At 45.3% G+C, this 17,500-nt stretch overlaps 1 pseudogene; it reads right to left on the bottom strand.

The window, feature by feature from the left end:
* Positions 1–9,573: 9,573 nt before the first annotated feature.
* LOC123487206 lies at positions 9,574–12,429 on the bottom strand (annotated as a pseudogene).
* Between the last annotated feature and the right edge of the window lie 5,071 nt (positions 12,430–17,500).

Raw genomic sequence — 17,500 nt, forward strand, 5'->3', positions numbered from 1 at the left:
CCACGCTATGCTGCTGTAATCCCACGCGATCCACGCGCTGGGGATCTTTTAATGCTGCTGGGGATTCTTAATGCCGCTGGGGGATTCTTACGCCGCGGGGATCTTAATGCTGTGATTTTAATGCCGCTGTGATTCTAAATGCTGGGAACTTAATGCTGCTGGGGTTTTTAATGCTGCTGGGAACTTTTAATGCTGCCGGGAATCTTAATGCCGCTTGGGATTCTTAACGCTGCCGGGGATTCAAATGCGATAATGCCGCTGGGATTGAATGCTGCCGGGGATTCTTAACGTTGCCAGACTCTTAATGCTGGCTGGGGATTTAAATGCAAGGATTTTAATGCCGCTGTGGATTTAATGCTGCCAGATTCAAATGCTGCTGATATCTATGCTGCTGGGGAATCAAATGCTGCTGGGATTCTAAAATGCTGGGGATCCTTAATGCTGCTGGGGATCCTTAATGCTGCTAGGGATTTTACGCCAGCTGGGGACTTAATGCTGCTGGGGATTCATAATGCTGCCAAGATTTCTAAATGCTGTGGGGTTCTAATGCTGCTGGGGATCCTTAATGCTGCTGGGGATCCTTAATGCTGCAAAAATGCTGCCAATAATGCTGCTGGGGTTCACGGGGGATTCAACGCTGCTGGGGGTTCTTAATGCTGCTGGGGGTTCAAAATGCTGCTAGGGATCATAATGCTGCTGGGGATTCTTAATGCTGTCAGATTTAAATGCTGCTGGGGATTCTAAATGCCGCGGGGTTATTAATGCTGCTGGGGATTCTAAATGCTGCTGGGGATTCTGACGCTGCTGGGGATCTCTAAATGCTGCCGGGGTTTTTAATGCTGCGCAGAAATTAATGCTGCTGGGGGGTTCAAAATGCTGCCAGGGATCCATAATGCCGCGTGACCTTAATGCTCGCTGCTGTGGGACTTGAATGCCGCTGGATTCTAAATGCTGCTGGGGTTTTTAATGCTCATGGGGACTGGGCAATGCTGCTGGGGATTATAGGGATTCTAAAGGCTAAATTAATGCTGCTAAATCCTTAATGCTGCTGGGGATCTCTAAAGCTGGGGGTTTCACGCCGCTGGGGAACCTTAATGCCACAAAGGGACTCCTGAAACGCTGCTAGGGAACTTAACGCCGCTGGGGATCTTTAACGCTGCCAGATTTTAATGCTGCTGTGATCCGCCACGCTGCGGGGATTTAGTTAATGCGGGGGGTTTAATGCCGCTAGGATCAATGCTGCTGGGATTAATGCTGCTGGGGATCCGCATCGCCGGGGATTTAAATGCTGCTGGGGATTTGACAAATGCGTGGGGTTTAATGCTGTAGGATCTTAATGCTACATCACCTGCGGGGATTCCATGCTGCTGTGGATTCCCTATTAAATGCTGCTGGGGGTTTTAATGCTGCTGTGATCCTAATGCTGCCAGATCTTAAATGCTGCTGGGGGTTTTAATGCTGCGCAGCTCCTTAATGCCAGTTGGGGACTTTAAACGCTGCTTAGACTATTAATGCTGCTATACGCTGCTGGGGATTCTTAATGCTGCACAATCCTTAATGCTGCTGATTTACGTGCTGGGGATTTAATGCCGCTGGGGTTTTAATGCCGCTAATGCACTGCCAGATTAATGCTGCAGATCCTTAATGCCGCGGGGATTCTAAATGCTGCTGGGGATTCTTAATGCTGCTGGTTTTAATGCCAAGTAGGATCCTAAAAAGCCAGATTTTAATGCAGATTTTAACGTTGCCAGATTCTAAATGCTGCTGGGGTTTTAATGCTGCTGGGGGATCCTTAATGCTGCTGGGGATCCAAATGTGCATCAATGCGCTGGGATTCTTAATGCCGGGGGTTTAATGCTGGTTGGGATTTAAATGCTGCTGGGGGTTGCGCTGGGGGTTCAAAATGCTGCTAGTAGATCCTTAATGCTGCTGGGGATTCAAACAGATTCTAAATGCTGCTGGGGATTCTAAATGCTGCTGGGGGTTCTTAATGCTGCTGGGGATTCTAAATGCTGATTCTTAATGCTGCTGGGGATTCTAAATGTGCTGGGGTTAATGCGCTGATTAATGTGGGGGTTAAAATGCTGGCGAGGGATCTTAATGCTGCGGGGATCTTAATGCTTGGGGATTCTAAATGCTGCTGGGGATTTAAATGCTGCTGGGGTTTAAGCTGCTGGGGATTCTAAATGCTGCTGGGGATCTCTTAATGCTGCGGGGATTTAAATGCTGCTGGGGGTTTTACGCTGCTGGGGATCCTTAATGCCCGCTGGGGATTTAAATGCCGGGTTAATGCGTGGGGATTTAAAGCAGGGATTTTTAATGCCGCTGGGGATTCTTAATGGCGCTGGGGATTCTTAATGCTGGGGATATGCTGGGGATTCTTAATGTGATTGGTAATGTGGGATCTTAAGTGCTGGAGATTTTTAATGCTGCTGGGGATCTTAATGCGGCTGGGGATTTGAAATGCTGTGGGGATTTTAATGCTGCTGGGGGGTTCTTAATGCCAGCTAGGGATTTAATGCTGCCGGGGATTCTTAATGCTGCTGGGGACTCTTAATGCCGCTGGGGATTTAAATGCTGCTGGGGGTTTTAATGGGGGGGATCTAAGCGCTGGGATTAAGTGCTGGGGGATTCTTAATGTGCTGGGGATTTTAATGCTGCGGGGATTTTAATGCTGTGGGGATCCTTAACGCTGCGGGGGATTTTAATGCTGCAGGGGATTCTAAATGTGCTGGGGATTTTAATGTGGGGGGTTTAATGCTGCTGGGGGTTTTAATGCCGCTGGGGATTTTAATGCTGCTGGGGGATTTTAATGCTGCTGGGGATTTTAATGCTGCTGGGGATTTAATGCTGGGGATTTTAAATGCTGCTGGGGATTTTTAATGCTGCTGGGGATCTCTTAATGCTGCTGGGGATTCTAAATGCTGCGGGGATCTTTATATGTGCGGGATTCTTAATGCTGGGATTTAAACGGGATTTTAATGCCGCTGGGGATTCTAAATGTGGGGATTCTAAATGCGGGGATCCTTAATGCTGCGGGGATCCTTAATGCGCAGGGATTTAATGCCGCTGGATTTTAACGCTGCTGGGGATTCTAAAGCTGCGGGGACTTAATGCTGGGGATTTTAATGCGGGATTCTTAATTCGGGGATTTTAAGTGATTACTTAATGTGTGGGGGTTAATGTGGGGATTAACGTAGATTAATGCTGCGGGGATTTTAATGCTGGGGGATTTTAAGCTGCTGGGGGTTCCTAACGCTGCTGGGGGTCTTAATGCTGTAGGGGTCCTTAAGCTGCTGGGGATCCTTAATGCTGCTGGGGATCTAACGCTGGAGATTTAATGCTGAGATCCACGCTGTGGGATCCTTAAGCTGCTGGGGATTTGTAATGCTGGGGATTTTTAATGCCGCTGGGGATTCTTAATGCTGCTGGGGGTCTTAATGCTGGGGGATTTTAATGCTGCTGGGGATTTTTTAACGCTGCTGGGGATAATGTGCTGGGGATTTTAACGCTGCTGGGGATCTAAGCGCTGGGGGTTTTAATTGCCGTGGGGAACCTTAATGTCGGGATTTTAATGCTGTAGGGATTTTAATGGTAGGGATTCTTAACGCTGCTGGGGATTTTAATGCCGGGGGCGATTCTTAATGCCGCTGGGATCTAATGTGGGGATTCGTAATGTGGGATCAAGCTGCTGGGGATCCTTAATGCTGCTGGGGATCCTTAATGCTGCTGGGGATTCTAAATGCTGCGTGGGGAACCTTAATGCTGCTGGGGAACAAGTGTGGGATAAGAGGATTTAAGCCGCATAGGGACTCTTAATGCTGCTGGGGAACTTAATGCCGCTGGGGACCTCTTAATGCTGCTGGGGATTTTAATGCTGCTGGGGATTTTAATGCTGCAGGGGGAACTTAATGCTGCTGGGTTCTTAATGCGTTGGGGATTCGTAATGCTGCAGGGGACTTAATGCCGGGGGTTGACATGCTGCTGGGGGTTTTAATGCTGGGCGACATGCTGCTGGGGGGTGACATCTCTATGGGGATTCTTAATGCTGCTGGCGCATCACACCATCCCCCCATAAATTGATCTGGCGTGCATCACACCATCCCCCCGTTATTATACAGGTTATGATTGGCGTGATCACACCATCCCCCGTAATAAGGAATATTGATCCTGGTCGTGCCATCACACCATCCCCCCCTGTTATTATACAGGCTCTATTGATCCTGGCCGTGCATCACACCCTATCCCCCCTGTTATTATACAGGTTATTGATCCTGGCCGGGCCATCACACCATCCCCCCCTGTTATTATACAGGCTCTATTGATCGGTGTGCATCACACCATCCCCCTTATTATACAGGTTATTGATCCTGGCTGTGCCATCACACCATCCCCCCTGTTATTATACAGGTTATTGATTGGCGTGACATCACACCATCCCCCCCCTGTTATTATACAGGCTATTGATCCTGGTGAGCCATCACACATCCACCCCTGTTATTATATGGTTATTGATCCTGGCTGTGCATCACACCATCACCCCCCTGTATATACAGGAAATAGGGGGCAACTTCCCTGACTTATTGTAGATAATAGAATTCCCCGGTGTTTAAAATGTGGAAAATTTTAGGATTGGACCTCCCATCGCTGATGTGAGAAAGTAATCCATGTTGTAATTGTTTCATAATAAAATGGAGTTATGGTTGATATCTCTATCAGTATTTGTTAGACATGAACTCTTCCCCTTTACTCTGACTACCCAGTCTACAGTGTGGTGACCTGTGTAGAGGGAAAATTACAACCCCTTATTTTAGGATATTTCTGTTAAGATTTAGCTTGAAATTGTGATGCAACATGCATTTTCTTTCAATACCAGATCTAAACGTAATGGAAGTAAAAACAACATTTTTCTTGACAAAACATGTTTTTATTAAATAAAGCCCAGACAAGAAAGTGTAACATAAATAAAGCTGCAGTAAGATACAAAAAGCTATATAACAAAAATCTACAAATGTACATAACAGAGAGCCTTAATGCAATGCTAGTGATCCATGAGAGTAGTGCCGTTTCTTTCTATAAAACATAAGATAACATATACACAACTCTAGTGCTGCTGGGGGGTTCGACATGCTGCGGGGGGTTCTAATGCTGCTGGGGGTTCGACATGCTGCTGGGGTCTCGACAGGCTGGGGGTTCGACATGCTGCTGGGGATCCTTAATGCTGCTGGGGATTCTTAATGCTGCTGGGGATTCTTAATGCTGCTGGGGATTCTTAATGCTGCTGGGGGTCCTTAATGCTGCTGGGGATCCTTAATGCTGCTGGGGATTCTTAATGCTGCTGGGGGGATTCTTAATGCTGCTGGGATTCTTAATGCTGTGGGGATCCTTAATGCTGCTGGGGATCCTTAATGCTGCTGGGGATTCTTAATGCTGCTGGGGATTCTTAATGCTGCGTGGGGATTCTTAATGCTGCTGGGGATTCTTAATGCTGCTGGGGATCCTTAATGCCGCATGGGGATCCTTAATGCTGCTGGGGATCCTTAATGCTGCTGGGGATTCTTAATGCTGCTGGGGATTCTTAATGCTGCTGGGGATTCTTAATGCTGCTGGGGATCCTTAATGCTGCTAGGGATTCTTAATGCTGCTGGGGGTTCTTAATGCTGCTAGGGATTCTTAATGCTGCTGGGGATCCTTAATGCTGCTGGGGATTCTTAATGCTGCTGGGGATCCTTAATGCTGCTGGGGATTCTTAATGCTGCTGGGGATTCTTAATGCTGCTGGGGATTCTTAATGCTGCTGGGGGTCCTTAATGCTGCTGGGGATTCTTAATGCTGCTGGGGATTCTTAATGCTGCTGGGGATTCTTAATGCTGCTGGGGGTCCTTAATGCTGCTGGGGATTCTTAATGCTGCTGGGGATTCTTAATGCTGCTGGGGTTTCTTAATGCTGCTTGGGGATTCTTAATGCTGCTGGGGATCCTTAATGCTGCTGGGGGTTCTTAATGCTGCTGGGGAACCTTAATGCTGCTGGGGATTCTTAATGCTGCTAGGGATTCTTAATGCTGCTAGGGATTCTTAATGCTGCTGGGGATTCTTAATGCTGCTGGGGATTGCTTAATGCTGCTGGGGGATCCTTAATGCTGCTGGGGATTCTAAATGCTGCTGGGGATCCTTAATGCTGCTGGGGATCCTTAATGCTGCTGGGGATCCTTAATGCTGCTGGGGATTCTAAATGCTGCTGGGGATTCTTAATGCTGCTGGGGAACCTTAATGCTGCTGGGGATCCTTAATGCTGCTAGGGATTCTTAATGCTGCTAGGGATTCTTAATGCTGCTGGGGATTCTTAATGCTGCAGGGGACCTTAATGCTGCTGGGGGTTCTTAATGCTGCTGGGGATTCTTAATGCTGCTGGGGGTTCTTAATGCTGCTGGGGACCTTAATGCTGCTGGGGGTTCTTAATGCTGCTGGGGGTTGACATGCTGCTGGGGGTTCTTAATGCTGCTGGGGGTTCGACATGCTGCTGGGGGTTCGACATTCTACTGGGGATTCTTAATGCTGCTGGCCGTGCCATCACACCATCCCCCCCCCTGTTATTATACAGGTCTATTGATCCTGCCCGTGCCATCACACCATCCCCCCCCCCTGTATTATACAGGTCTATTGATCCTGGCCGTGCCATCACACCATCCCCCCCCCTGTTATTATACAGGTCTCCATTGATCCTGGCCGTGCCATCACACCATCCCCCCTGTTATTATACAGGTCTATTGATCCTGGCCGTGCCATCACACCATCCCCCCTGATTATACAGGTCTATTGATCCTGGCCGTGCCATCACACCATCCCCCCTGTTATTATACAGGTCTATTGATCCTGGTCGTGCCATCACACCATCCCCCCCCCTGTTATTATACAGGTCTATTGATCCTGGCTGTGCCATCACACCATCCACCCCTGTTATTATACTGGTCTATTGATCCCGGCTGTGCATCACACCATCCACCCCCTGTTATTATACAGGATCAATAGGGGGGGGGGGTACACTTCCCTGACTTATTGCTTTTCTTTAGATAATAGAATTCCCCTGTGTTTAAAATGTCTGAAAATCTGGCATTCCTTTAGGGATCTGGACCTCCCATCGCTGATGTGTAGAAAGTCAATCCATGTTGTACCATCTGTTTCATAATAAACATGGAGTTCATGGTTCGATTATCTCTCATCAGTATTTGTTCAGACATGAACTCTTCCCTTTACTCTGACTACCCAGTCTACAGTGTGGTGACCTGTGTAGAGGGAAAATTACAACCCCTTTATTTTAGGATATTTCTGTTAAGATTTAGCTTGAAATTGTGATGCAACATGCATTTTCTTTCAATACCAGATCTAAACGTAATGGAAGTAAACAACATTTTTCTTGACAAAACATGTTTTTATTAAATAAAGCCCAGAAAAGAAAGTGTAACATAAATAAAGCTGCAGTAAGATACAAAAAGCTATATAACAAAATCTACAAATGTACATAACAGAGACGCAATGCAATGCCAGTGATCCATGAGAGAATAGTGCCTTTTCTATAACAAAGATAACATATAACAACTCTATGCTGCTGGGGTTCGACATGCTGTGGGGGTTCACATGCTGCTGGGGGGTTCGGCATGCTGCTGGGGGTTCGACATGCTGCTGGGGGTCGACATGCTGCTGGGGGTTCGACATGCTGCTGGGGGTTCGAGCATGCTGCTGGGGATCCTTAATGCTGCTGGGGATTCTTATTATACAGGTCTATTGATCCTGGCCGTGCCATCACACCATCCCCCCCTGTTATTATACAGGTCTATTGATCCTGGCCGTGCCATCACACCATCCCCCCTGTTATTATACAGGTCTATTGATCCTGGCCGTGCCATCACACCATCCCCCCCTGTTATTATACAGGTCTATTGATCCTGGCCGTGCCATCACACCATCCCCCCCCTGTTATTATACAGGTCTATTGATCCTGGTCGTGCCATCACACCATCCCCCCCCCTGTTATTATACAGGTCTATTGATCCTGGCACGTGCCATCACACCATCCCCCCTGTTATTATACAGGGTCTATTGATCCCTGGCCGTGCTATCACACCATCCCCCCTGTTGTTATACAGGTCTATTGATCCTGGCCGTGCCATCACACCATCCACCCCCTGTTATTATACAGGTCTATTGATCCTGGCCGTGCCATCACACCATCCCCCCCTGTTATTATACAGGTCTATTGATCCTGGCCGTGCCATCACACCATCCCCCCTGTTATTATGCAGGTCTATTGATCTCCTGGACGTGCCATCACACCATCCCCCCCCTGTTATTATACAGGTCTATTGATCCTGGCCGTGCCATCACACCATCCCCCTGTTATTATACAGGTCTATTGATCCTGGCAGTGCCATCACACCATCCACCCCCAGTTATTATACAGGTCTATTGATCCTGCGTGCCATCACACCATCCCCCCTGTTATTATACAGGTCTATTGATCCTGGCCGTGCCATCACACCATCCACCCCCTAGTTATTATACAGGTCTATTGATCCTGGCCGTGCCATCACACCATCCCCCCCTAGTTATTATACAGGTCTATTGATCCTGGCGGCATCACACCATCCACCCCCCTAGTTATTATACAGGTCTATTGATCCTGGCGTGCCATCACACCATCCCCCCTGTTACTATACAGGTCTATTGATCCTGGCCGTGCCATCACACCATCCCCCCCTGTTATTATACAGGTATTGATCCTGGCCGTGCCATCACACCATCCCCCCCTGTTATTATACAGGTCTATTGATCCTGGCCGTGCCATCACACCATCCCCCCCCCTGTTATTATACAGGTCTATTGATCCTGGCCGTGCCATCACACCATCCCCCTGTTATTATACAGGTCTATTGATCCTGGCCGTGCCATCACACCATCCCCCCTGTTATTATACAGGTCTATTGATCCTGGCCGTGCCATCACACCATCCCCCTGTTATTATACAGGTCTATTGATCCTGGTCGTGCCATCACACCATCCCCCCCCCTGTTATTATACAGGTCTATTGATCCTGGCTGTGCCATCACACCATCCACCCCTGTTATTATACTGGTCTATTGATCCTGGCTGTGCCATCACACCATCCACCCCCCTGTTATACAGGATCAATAGGGGGTACACTTCCCTGACTTATTGCTTTTCTTTAGATAATAGAATTCCCCTGTGTTTAAAATGTCTGAAAATCTGGCATTCCTTTAGGGATCTGGACCTCCCATCGCTGATGTGTAGAAAGTCAATCCATGTTGTACCATCTGTTTCATAATAAACATGGAGTTCATGGTTCGATTATCTCTCATCAGTATTTGTTCAGACATGAACTCTTCCCCTTTACTCTGACTACCCAGTCTACAGTGTGGTGACCTGTGTAGAGGGAAAATTACAACCCCTTTATTTTAGGATATTTCTGTTAAGATTTAGCTTGAAATTGTGATGCAACATGCATTTTCTTTCAATACCAGATCTAAACGTAATGGAAGTAAAACAACATTTTTCTTGACAAAACATGTTTTTATTAAATAAAGCCCAGACAAGAAAGTGTAACATAAATAAAGCTGCAGTAAGATACAAAAAGCTATATAACAAAATCTACAAATGTACATAACAGAGACGCCTTAATGCAATGCCAGTGATCCATGAGAGTAGTGCCGTTTCTTTCTATAAAACATAAGATAACATATACACAACTCTATGTATTAACATATCAAACATAATATATGGATCATTTAATCTAAAACCATTTCAAATATTTTAGATTTACAATTTCATAGCACAGCTTTGATACGAGGCGTGTTATTGTCACTAGGTGCGGCTGTAACTAGTGAACACAGTGGGCAGGTTGTCAACAGGGTAGACCGTAGGGCCGGTCTTCATGGTCGGGGGGCCGTTCGATAGAGTCCAGTTGCAGTGCAGTGTGAGCTCTACCAGGAATATCTTGAGGAGGACCTTGGCGAACTCTTTCCCTACACACATCCTGGAGCCGCCTCCGAACGGGATGTAGTTGAAGCGTGAGGAGTCCTCCGAGGCTTTGGCCATGAAACGCTCCGGGTTGAACTCCTCTTTGTTGGGGAACACGTCGGCCACGTCGTGGGTGTCACAGATACTGTAGATGACGGTCCAGCCTTTGGGGATCTGGTAACCCTGGAAACAGAAAATAACACAGCACTGTTAAGACAACTGGTCTGGAGTTTTAGTCACTAACCCGTCAAAAGATATCAATCAAATTGACAGATTAGTATTGTATTCAAATCATCTGTAAAAAAAGACACCATTGCATTGACTGGTTAGTATTGTATTCAAATCATCTGTAAAAAGACTAACCACATTGAGTTCGAATGTCTTCCAGTACCACTCTGAAGCCTCCAGGTACAGGGGGGTTTATCCTCAAGGTCTCTTTGATGACACAGCCCGTGTACTTTAACTGGTCCAACACCTCAATGTTCACATTCTGACCCAGCAGATCCACACCTTCTTCCTCCTAGAGGAGAGAGAGAGAGAGTTATTATTCCACAATCATTCCATAAAGCCTATGAGATCTAAAGGCTGTTATCAATGTGCAAGTAAATTACTGGATTCATATTGATTGAATGAATGATTTCCAGCTGTAAATAACCGCCTTGCCTTCTGGTGCAGTTCTTGTCTGAGTTTGTTGACCATGTCAGGGTTGAGTCCCAGGAACATGACCAGCGATGTGGCTGCACTGGCAGTGGTCTCATGGCCTCCAAATAAAAGCTCTGTGGCTGATTCCTTAATTGCCTTCAGATAGAGAGAAATAAAATCATTAACTCACCGAGCAAGATTCTGATTCTTATAACACCACAGCTGGTTTAAAATGTACATTTATCATCTGTTTATATACTGCATGAAAAAAAAAATCATAAATGCATGTATCTTGTTGTTGAAGATGGGGATCCATGTACAGAAGAGAAGAGGATAGAGTGTTACCTGCATGCTGAAGGGCTCATCCCCTTTCCTGCTGCTGTCTATGAGCTGTTGGAGCGCGTCTCTGTGTTTCACCGCTTTGACGCTGTCTATTTTACTCTGGATGTTCTCCTCGATTTTGGAGTGGATGAAATTTCGGGCTTTCAATCCCTGTAGATGAAAGAGATGGATTTGTACATTAATTTAGGCCCTGAAAATATTCTAAATACATTCTTTAAAATGTCATAGAATTAATGCACCGCTGCTTACCCGGTACAAGCCGCTGAAGGGGGACATCGATGGGCAGGAGAAAAGGTTCTTGATCATCTCTTCGAAAGCCTCCACCAGCTCCTGCTCGTCGGTCTTGATCTGGTCCGGGTCGAAGCCCAGGAGGATCCTCATGGCGATACGGAACATGAGGAGCTTCATCTCCGGGTAGACCAGCACGTAGGAGTCCTTCTCCAGCCATCCCCTACGGCGCTCCTCACCTCCTCCTGGATCACGGGGATGTAGTGTTCCAAAGCATCCCGGGAGAACGCTCTCATTATAGCCTAAAATACAGGAGCAACTTTCCGTTAAGACGGGACATGAAAGAAAACATTAAATTGGTGCAGGTTCTAGCCAAATATCTATGCGTAAAATAATACATTACATTTGCTATTTTAAATATTTTATGCATGCAAAAAAAGGTTTTAATCACCAACGCACCTTTTTCTTGTTTTTGTGCTGGGTCCCGTGCATATTTGAGAGCGTGTCTGATCCCAGAATAGTTCTGACGGAAGCCGGCCACTGCACGGCGACAAGTTTATGTTCACCCAGCAGAATCTGTCTGACGTTGTTCGCTCCCAGGACACGCACCGTGGGGTTGCCAAAGAGGTGCGTTCTGTAAATGTATCCATACTTCTGCCGTTTCATCCGCAGGAACTTTCTCCTCTGCAATAAGGAATAATAAATGTTTGTCAACGGAAGACAGATACATCCCAACAGGTAATATTATACAATATTACTATTATTAAGTTTGTAAAGTGCAATAATTACCTGGAGAAGGAGTTGGAGCGTCTCTCCGATGAAAGGTAACCCCATAGATCCAGGAGGGAGAGGGGCTCGACAGCCGGGATCCCGACCACGGATCAAATAAACCTCCCATAACTTCACCGCGACTAAAAAGAGAAAGATTGGAAGCACGAGCGTGCACAGAAGGGTCGCCACCAAAGTGTGCAAAGCCATTGTACTGGTGCGCGTGACGAGTCGATGTAACCAAACCAAAGATAGAAACTTGTGAGGACTTCAGGTGGAGTGAGAGTTTGTTTGCTATTGAAAGTCTTGGGTGTTTCCACGGCCTTTTATCCCCCTTGTCCCCAGGTCTCGGCCTCCTGTTACCTTGGCTCGGCTACAGAAATTAGTTCACACAAAGTTCATCTTTAATTGTTGTGTCATCTCGCCCCGCCCCACGGAGTAGCGGCCTCTCCAAAAAACCCATTTGTTATAGAGGCGCATTTTAATACCACCTCCTGTTGGAGACGCACAATCGGGGATTTAACTCTGAAAAGGTGTTAAGTCCCTCTAACAATAGGAACCATCCAAGGTGCTTTGTTGCAAATATTCCGCAGTTTAGACTCATTACATTTGATGAGTTCTGCATGTAATGCCCCGCGGCGGGCTTAATTGAACAGCTTTCAATACATTTCAATTTGCGCTGTTGGCTCCGAATTTAAATAATTTCCTTAATCCTCTTTAAATTCCAACACACGTGTTTTGCTTTATTCGCCTCAAGCATTAAATAAAGCTTAATGTGGTCAATTAAATCATTAAACAATCGTGTGAAAGCTTTAATCCAGCATTTTCTTGGAACAACTAAGTTGTTTGTATTGTATTGTATTAGGCAATACGAATTAATGACATTCATTCTTTGGAGGCTATACAAGCCAGTTTGCCTCGATATGCCCCTTTTTCTTTGAGAGTTTGAGATATTCAGTGACGTAGTGTGCACTCTGGTTAAACTTGTCTAATCTAGAATGAGACTTTAACCTGTTTACTGTCTTGACTCTATGGTGTTCCTTTGCAGTCCGTGGCGCGGCTCTCTCTCTCTCTCTCTCTCTCTCTCTCTCTCTGTCTCTCTCTCTCTCTTCTTCTCTCTCTCTCTCTCTCCCTCTCTCTCTCTCTCTCTCTCTCTCTCTCTCTCTCTCTCTCTCTCTCTCTCTCTCTCTCTCTCTGTCTCTCTCGCCTCCTCTCTCTCTCTCTCTCTCTCTCTCTCTCTCTCTCTCTCTCTGTATCTGTGGAAGGGCCTCTGTTATAAAAATGATATCTTGCTTGCAGTGGGTTCAAACTTGGGTCAGTTGGTGGGAAATAAAAAAAAATGTCTCAGTGTAAACAAGGTTACTGGTAGGCTAAACATGTAAAGTAAACACCGCTGAACCACCCAGTGCATTTGGAATTACTTTTTACGACAGCTATAACGTGGAGCGGACAGGCGAATCAGCCAGTCAAGCAGGAGACAGCGTGGCTCCACATTTTAAAGCGACACATTATAGCTTTCCCGTTCCCCATTCTCTCTCTGCCGGGTCGCACCGAGGTGCTGGAGCATTGCCCTGTAGTTCACCTCGTCATTATGTATGGGGGGAATCCATGCAAATGGCTTGAGGAGAAATAGCCTATAAATGTCAGGATATTCTCAGGCGTTTAAATGTACATTTCTTGATGAGGAATTCAACCACATAGCCTATCCAAGACACCGAAGGACATGTATACATGTATTATGACATTACCCTACTACACGTTTGAGGTATATGGGCTATTTCAAACAAAGCTGCCACCATGAATAATAACATTGTGTGAAATAGTTCAGTGATTATTTATTTATTTTAATTCCATTTTTAGTCATTTAGCAGACGCTCTTATCCAGAGCGACTTACAGTTAGTGAGCGCATACATTTTATTTCATACTGATACCATGTCCTTACTCCACACATGTGTCAGCTGAAGTTCAAGTGTACTACATCCAGTTGTGTAAAGTACTTAAGTAAAAATACTTTAAAGTACTACTTAAGTAGTTTTTTGGGGGTATCTGTCCTTTACTTTACTATTTATATTTTTGACAACTTTTACTTTTACTTCACTACATTCCTAAAGAAAATAATGTACTTTTTACTCCATACATTTTCCCTGACACATAAAAGTACTAGTTACATTTTGAATGCTCAGCAGGACAGGACAATTGTCTAATTCACACACTTATCAAGAGTACTTGTATATTTGTATATTTTAGCAATTACATTTACTTTTGATACTTAAGTATATTTAAAACCAAATACTTTTAGACTTCTACTCAAGTAGTATTTTACTGGGTGACTTTCACTTGAGTCAATTTCTATTTTCTATGTGGTCCTCTGTAGCTCAATTGGTAGAGCATGGCGCTTGTAACGCCAGGATAGTGGGTTCGATCCCCGGGACCACCCATACGTAAAAATGTATGCACGCATGACTGTAAGTCGCTTTAGATAAAAGCGTCTGCTAAATGGCATATTATATTATTGTTATGAAGGTATCTTTACTTTTACTAAAGTATGACGATTGGGTACTTTTCCCACCACTGACTACATCCCTCACTGTACATTCCATATGGACCCATCATGTAACTCTTATATCCAGGTGGTCTGTAATACACGCCTTTAATAGCCCATAAAACCCCCATCTGACCCGTGACTTTTCATACATTTCCCTTTAGATAGACCAGGACATTGACTTAAATGGCCACCTGTGATGTTTGCGTGCTTCCCGTCCCACAAAATTAATAACTATTATGCGCGCGCCTCTCTGTCTGTGCGTGAGAGTGAAAACAGAGCGAGAGATGAGGTCGGTGTCGGGGGCGCGTCATCAGCGATTAGCTGGATGCTGGAGAGGCTCTGCAACGCCCGGAGGGGGGATCTCTCCTCATTCCCAAGCGCTCGTGCTGACCTGCCGGTGCCCTACAACACGGACCCTGACATCTCGGTGAACTCTCGCGCACCAAACCTCGCCAAGTTCACTGTCCATCAAATAACGAGATAGGGGACAGATAGGGGACAGGGACCCTGCATGAACCGAACACCAAGCAGCAATTACAGCACAACGGTTATTATCTCCCGCTGTCTGTCAATCACACAAATCAAATAAAGCGTTTAATTAAAACAATTTACAGTAACAGTGTAATTGGGTCAATAGATAAAATAGCTTCCCACTTGTTGGAATAAAACGTTTTAATTGAGCCATGCATAGAGACGGACTTCTACTTTATATTATCACTAGTAGCCTATGTAACCTACCCACTAGGATAATTTAAGACAGATCAAACTATTTTTTGCATCTTTCATTCACAGTTTCTTTTTTTTTAATGACAATACATCTTCCATTAATACCTCGATGTAGCTCTCTCATGCACTGCGCAGTGCTCCTCTGTCCGATTATAGCGGGAGGAGTTTTGATTTGTAGGTTTGCATGACATATGTGCAGTTGGAGGTGCTGTCACAACAGGAGGGGGGCGGGGGGGGACACAGCTCAGCGGTTCACCCAGAGGTCAGTCAGTCCCTCCAGTCCCGCGACCGACCCAGCGGCTCTAGGTGCAGCCGTTCCCCCTGTCAGGTCTAATTTCTCTGGGCTTGTTAAGGGAGGGCGGCTCGGTAGGTGGAGTTGTATCCATCCTGTGAAAACACCCTACCTCAAGTCCTGTTTTTTTAGTTGAATGGGAAACAGTGGGCCATTTATTATGTCAGATTGGTATTGACATGGAAAGGTGTGAGAGGAGAGAAAAGTGGATCATGATTTAGAATGGGTGTAATGTATAAATCGGTTGGGCCAACCACTGATCTTTGATGCCAGCTCGTTATTACCACATAACACAAGCCAGACGCCTCCCAAATAGCACTTTATTCCCTATATAGTGCACTACTTTTGACCAGGGCCCCACCATAGTGCACTACCTGGTCAAATGTAGTGCACTATATAGGGGATAGCATGTCATTTGGAACTGAGATAAAGTTTCTTGTTCTGGATTCTTCGCTGACAGAGGAAGCTCCTTTTTTATTCAAAAAATATAGGTCCAATGGGGAAAGTAATCCATTTGATTAACTTTCTAAAATGTACCAGTTAAAAAAATAAACTAGGAAAATAGGAATGTTTGAAGTTGGTAAACTCTATTACATAATTCACTCATCACCTGGTCATTATATAAACATCCTGTAGATACATGCTCTATAAATAACAGACTTCACATCCTGTAGATACATGCTCTATAAATAACAGACTTCACATCCTGTAGATACATGCTCTATAAATAACAGACTTCACATCCTGTAGATACATGCTCTATAAATAACAGACTTCACATCCTGTAGATACATGCTCTATAAATAACAGACTTCACATCCTGTAGATACATGCTCTATAAATAACAGACTTTACACCCTGTATATACTTTGTAAGGGTTGGTGTGAGGTGCGACCCAGGTGCGGTGCAGGACAGACAGTAGGCAGAGATGGTGAAACAAGGATCTTTACTGGTGGTCCCAAAACCAGGATACAAAATAACGGATTTATCACAATAAAAGAAAGGAGGAGCAAATAAGTTCCAAAAACCGTCTGACAGCCAAAATACGAAATACTAACTACAACTGAAACAAATAAAGAAACAGGGAGAACACTTCTCAAGTACCTGTACATACAGTGGGGAAAAAAAGTATTTAGTCAGCCACCAATTGTGCAAGTTCTCCCACTTCAAAAGATTAGAGATGCCTGTAATTTTCATCATAGGTACACGTCAACTATGACAGACAAATTGAGAAAAGAAAATCCAGAAAATCACATTGTAGGATTTTTAATGAATTTATTTGCAAATTATGGTGGAAAATAAGTATTTGGTCACCTACAAACAACCAAGATTTCTGGCTCTCACAGACCTGTAACTTCTTCTTTAATAGGCTCCTCTGTCCTCCACTCGTTACCTGTATTAATGGCACCTGTTTGAACTTGTTATCAGTATAAAAGACACCTGTCCACAACCTCAAACAGTCACACTCCAAACTCCACTATGGCCAAGACCAAAGAGCTGTCAAAGGACACCTGCAACCGTGGCGTCAAAATGATCACAAGAACGGTGAGCAAAAATCCCAGAACCACACGGGGGGACCTAGTGAATGACCTGCAGAGAGCTGGGACCAAAGTAACAAAGCCTACCATCAGTAACACACTACGCCGCCAGGGACTCAAATCCTGCAGTGCAAGACGTGTCCCCCTGCTTAAGCCAGTACATGTCCAGGCCCGTCTGAAGTTTGCTAGAGTGCATTTGGATGATCCAGAAGAGGATTAGGAGAATGTCATATGGTCAGATGAAACCAAAATATAACTTTTGGTAAAAACTCAACTCGTCGTGTTTGGAGGACAAAGAATGCTGAGTTGCATCCAAAGAACACCATACCTACTGTGAAGCATGGGGGTGGAAACATCATGCTTTGGGGCTGTTTTTCTGCAAAGGGAC

This window comes from Coregonus clupeaformis, unplaced genomic scaffold, assembly GCF_020615455.1.
Source record: "Coregonus clupeaformis isolate EN_2021a unplaced genomic scaffold, ASM2061545v1 scaf1523, whole genome shotgun sequence".
NCBI lineage: Eukaryota > Metazoa > Chordata > Actinopteri > Salmoniformes > Salmonidae > Coregonus > Coregonus clupeaformis.